This window comes from Lepeophtheirus salmonis, chromosome 7, assembly GCF_016086655.4.
Source record: "Lepeophtheirus salmonis chromosome 7, UVic_Lsal_1.4, whole genome shotgun sequence".
NCBI lineage: Eukaryota > Metazoa > Arthropoda > Copepoda > Siphonostomatoida > Caligidae > Lepeophtheirus > Lepeophtheirus salmonis.
This window is the reverse complement of record NC_052137.2, coordinates 24,978,814-24,984,886: the sequence shown is the minus strand read 5'-3', so window position 1 is coordinate 24,984,886 and position 6,073 is coordinate 24,978,814.

Below are 6,073 nucleotides of genomic sequence, written 5' to 3'. Positions count from 1 at the left end.
ACTTGCTTTCATTGACAAATTATATAATCAAGTAGTAATCGTCTTAATTCAATTTTCCATCTTTGCCATGAAGTTTTGCGGCTCCAACCTTGACGAGTGCGTGATACATATTTTCAAAAACTATATTGACATTTTAAATATAATTAGACTTGATTTTTTATCTTTTTATGGTAATAAGAACGGAGTTGTGTGCAAGTTGCCTTTATATAAGCAAACTCTGTTTGAAAAATATTTGAGTTATTCATCTTCTTCGCCACCTATAAGAAGAACTTTGTAATGAGCCTCTTCATATTTTGATAAATTAGATTTGCAATGCTCCAATAAGATCTCCAGACTGGAAGGTTCAGATCCCGGTTAAGTGTCAGTCAAACACTGAGAGCAAAGCTTTGAGCCTCGAGAAACAAGTCCTTCGATCTCCGACCTGGATCTCTTCAAATAGTCTTTAAAAAATCCTGTATGCTAGAACCCATACCTGAAGTAGTCTTAGGTGGGGTTTGCGGTATTTTTAATAATGAAAATGTCTAGGTGAATATAAATCTGGATTATACTCACAAACTGTTAAGATGTAGACTTTAATGCAGTGGGGAATGTAAATCCCCTCTGACTTTACTGCGCCATGGAAGGTTCGAATATACTTGATAAAAAATACACGATTCCTACTACATGGGGCCGTCTATACTCTAATAGATCTATTCTACAACTCAGTATCTTATATATATATATATATATATATAATTGATTAGATATCAGCCTAACATTGTATGTACACATTTAAATAGAACATCACAAATATTGTATTAATATTTGTGTGTGTCTATGTGTTTTCATTATCTTATTATAACATACTGTAACATGTTTCCAGTACTTTAAAATATTTGAAATAAACCCTGGTTATGAAAAAATAAAAATATGGTAATCCTAACGAATGGACGATATTTGAGAGCGGAGCAGCTTAACTATCATGACGTTTCATTAGATTACCGTTGAAAAATGAAAGAAACAAAAACAAGTCCCACGGCGCATCAAGCAATAAATATATTAAGAACATTGCACATATCCCCATTTTCATTTTAATACAATATAATAGGAACTTATTATATTTTGAGATAGTTATATATATATATATTACTATTATATAACAAAATAATTAATAGGGTCACGAGAGATCGATTTTACCTTCTTTTAAAACGCGAAATGGGACTGGACTAGAACGCAGTCATCGGTCCTATATATGGACCAACAATACACTACCTATAACTATTGTTGTGTCAGTTATTTATTTAATGAATCCATTTCACTCTTAGGACCGATCCCTATCAGACAATGGGACGGTCCTTCAGACTGTCAGTACTAGAACATTGTATAAAAAAGTTAATTGACGTAATCAAGTACCGAACTTTATTATTTTTAGGACTGGTGCGTAGCTGGAACAGACTATGACTGAACTAGACTGCTGTCTTTAGTAGTCCTAAATATGGACCCACAGAACACTATTATAGGCGCCCCCCCCCCCACAAATCCTCAGCGTTACTCTTGCATATTCCTGTCCCCAATCGCTTAGAGTACACGTCATACCTTGATGTTCTCTCTTAAAACGGATAACAGCTGACTATATAGTTATAAAGCACTGTTAGGATAACAATCAAACAAAACTTGTACGTTTTAAAGGATTTAGGGTTTACAATCCTAGTCATAGCTCAGTATGACAAAGTATAAAAAAGAAAAAGTAGGTATATAACAAGATGGGGAAAAAGTTCTTTGTATTTTTGACTTTATTTCAATGCTTTATAAGAAGTGTTACAATTATCTGATTTGGGCCAAATAAGTTCGATAACTTGTTACCAATGAGAATCCAACTTAATAATGCCCTTCTTCCTTGTCCCTATTAGCAAAAAAAAACTTGGATAACCAATTTTCACAGGCCTCTATTGAGGGAAAATAACTGCAAGCGTGTTATCCATAGACAGGAACAATTGGTAGTCACATGTTACCAGGTCCGGACTGTAGCATAAGGACTTCCTATCTGAGTTCTCAGAGCTTCTAGCGCATCATCAAAGATGTGCACAGCCTAGCGTTATCTTGATGAAACACGATACATCTCCTACATCGAGTTTCCTTCTGTATCCAGCCTTCTGCTAATACAGAAGGATGATTTCATGCTCGATGTTCAACTCATAGACAATGCTATGACTGCAAACATGACGGTATATCTCGATATTTTCGACAATAGGTCTTCTAGTGGGTGGTGCATAATTCACCATCACTACATCAGAACAAAATTGCTCGATCCCCTGTTGTGCAATTGGAACGGAAAGAATATCATCCCTTTATACATAACAAATTTTCTTCATCGCTTGGGACGTGTTCTTCCCTTTCAGATAGTAAAAATGTAAGATAAGGTGATTTTCTTCCTTTGAGACCCCCATAATCGACGCACGAAAATTTACGAGTGAATTGGCCAAGCGTAATACTATTGGAAAAGGGGTTGTAGTATACATTTACACCTTTAAAAAGATATTATTGTATGATCTGATGAGACCAATAATGAAAAAGATATACTTACTTAGTTAAAAAGGGAAGTTAAATACAAAATACTTTTTTCCCAACCTATTATTTATCAATCAAGAAATTTTGAATGAGTAATCATCATTAGCTTCAGCGAAATTGGTGTATAATTAAGGAACTATAATTAGCTATAACTCAAAAGTTATAACAATTCTATACTATGCAACTAACAACAAGTTTTAAGAAGTTATGTTTTATCATTCTATATCGAAAATATGTTTTTATAAACGACATGTAATAGATAAATAGACGCCTTCATTTCCATACTTCTTTTTTAAATAATTATAATTTACAGAAACCAAAATACGTTGGAAGTTCTTATATTTGGACTATTTTTCAAGATTTATTTAATAATATTACATTTTTTAAATAAGCTTCAAACAGGGTTTTTTATTCTATAAACTGCACAAAATGGTTGTGTCTTTGAAGTAGAGATGAGACGGGAAAGACTTAGGTCCTGCCTCTTCTATCTACTTATTCTGTGACTGCCTTTTTAAGAAGTACTTAATCAATTAAATTTCTTCAACAAGGAGATTGTTTTTTTCGCAAAATGAGATTTTGAAAAGAGAGACAAGTTTGAAAAAGGTTGGTTATAAAAAAAAGACAAACAGGGCCCAGGGACTGTTTTATCATTTCTGACCATCCTTTAGAATACGAATCTTAGTTAATTAATTATTTGAGACAAAAACAAGACAATATTTTTTAAATCCAGTAGAAAGAAGAAAAACGGTTGTAGCTTCGCCTCAAGGTATAGTAAAATGCCTGGAGAAACCTTTTCTCAATTATTCTCAGTTTTGGCTGAAATAAATAATAGTTAGCAATACATCATTAGTGTGTATGAGAATACGAATGAAGAGAGTTTATTTTGTAAAACATCAAGAGAAAAGGCTAGGCATTCATTATTTGAATGTGATCATAGAGCAAATGTCAAGGATCACTTAAGGTGTGTTCTTTATTTGAAATTTAAAATCATTATTAAAAACTAAATATTTTTATATAGGCTCAAATCGAAAAGGAATTAATTTTATTACCACAAAATGGGGGAGTACCTTAATCAAATTCAGATCCGCTAGAACGCCATTTTAAGAAAATTAAAGTATAACGCTCAATAATCACATTTAGAGTGAGATTATGTACGACTAACGCATTATTATTAATAAAATGTACTCAATCCCCTACACCTTTTATAGGATATCTGATCAGAAGAAAAATCAAAAGAAATATGCATGAGCTCATCGGAGCTTTCAATACTAAACTTTTAACTTCAGCAGAAAAATTGATTACTTATATAGAATTATACGGTGCCTTTGAAGTTGGAAGTCAATTTTATAAAGACTAACATAGAAATAAACGTTCTTTTGGGATTAGTAAAGTACAATCTCGAAAAGGACTACTGTTTGACATTTTTTAATGGGACAGACACTCAAAAAGTTAATGTGGTCTTTACTAAAGCACACTATACATATATTTTGTACTCTCGAAGGTCAAGGAAGGAAAAAGACACTAGAGGATTTTTAAAAATCATAAAGCTGTACGCGATTCTTTAAATATTTATGATTGTACTTTTTTATTTGATCTTCATTATGACTGAGTAGATATTTAATATTGATTTTACGTGTTTGGATTAATTTGCTTATTATTGATTTTAACGCATGTTTTGTTTGGTTAGTTCTCTTTTATCTATTTTGTTTATTTAAAATTGAAAACATATTAATGCTAATAAAGGCCAAGAAAAACAATCACTCAATAATTTATAGAATTAATGCCACACATGAGTATTTCACATGTCCCTGATATATATAAATTGGCCCTACGTAATTTTGCCATAAACTATTTTGCTTTTTGCTTCGGAATATTTTGCCTTAAACAATTTTGCCTAAGAACATTTTGCTTTAAAACCATTTTTTCTCAAGGATATTTTGCCTTAATATATCTAAATAAATTGAGATATATACCTGCTTATTGTCCATTGTTTTCTTGGAATTTTTAAATCAAAATATGTAATATGTATTATTATAAAACCCATATTGTGTTTGCTTTCTTTTGGCAAAATGATAGAAGCATGCCCCGAAATTTCAATCCATACACCAACAATATTTCAATATGTAATGAGTTGGAACCAGAGACAAAATTAATATAATAAGAAAAACTAAATAAATAAATAAGGCAACGGTTCTAATAGAAGAAGTGCTAATCACTTTTTCTATTATTAATCATGTGTAATTAATTACACATGATAAAATATCCATACCATAAAAGGCTCAAGCATAATATGAGGCAAGAGCATAATTACAAAGGGAACATCAATTTTAACCAAAAAATAGTCAACAACGACTCATAAACCTCATTTATTTATACATTAAGGCGAAATATTGCTGAGACAAAATTGATTTAAAGCAAATTCCCTACGGCGAAATGGTTTAAGGCAAAATGTCCTTAGGTCAAATAGTTTAAGACAAAATTACCGGGCACCAAATATTTGTAGACGATAAATTTTTAGTCATTTATATTAGGTATATATTAATGAGGCATGAACAAATTAACATTTTTTTATATAAATTGCAAGGCGGTGTGTAGTTTGGAGACGTAAAATAAATTAATTAAAAAGGGTCCTTTACTTTTTAAGTGTAGTCTCTCCAAAAAGGTTTCAACAATACAGTGACAAATTAACATTTTGTGGTCCATTCGAGCAAACCATACAAGCTATGACCATTTAAATGTACTTCAATGTCAAAAAGATTGATTGGTTTGGGTTTTATATTTATTATTTTTAAACTTCCTATTAAGTTTACATTGTGGTTCATTTTTCAATTATGATTTTATGAATTGATTATTAATGTCTACAGGAAATGAGATTCACATATACTTTAAAACAGTCGGAAGTAAGATGAATCATTTATTATTTTTTTTTTTAAATATGGATGAAATGAATCTATGAACAAGTTCGTATTTGAATATATATAGTAATAAGATCATTAATATGTAATAATCAAACTGTCATAATCATTTATGCTAATCCGTAGCATTTTGGGCATTTTAAAGAAAAGAAAGAGAAATTCAAGAGGGTATCCCTGACAATTTCAAGAATGTTTTGGAGAAGAGAAGCTAACTGTCTTGACGTTTCATAAAATTATCTGTGACAATATCTGAAAATAAAGATATACCCACAAACCCCATTCCGTATCTAGCAAGTATTAAACTGAACTCGATCCTCAATACTACTCCGAGTTCAACAAGGACTTAAACATATAATCGGTAGCGTTTTGAGTATTTAAAGAAAAGAAACAGAAAATCAAGATGGTAGTCCTGACAATTTGAAGAATATTAGGGAGGAGAGAAGCTAAGCGTTGTTGACGCTTCATGAGATCGGCTACAAGTAGCTGTGACGAAAATAACTCAGATGTCGATCATCAATTCTACTCAAAGTCCAACAAGGAATTACAAATTTAATAGAGACTTCTACCAGATTATACATATATATTTCGATAGATAGTAGTGATAAATTATA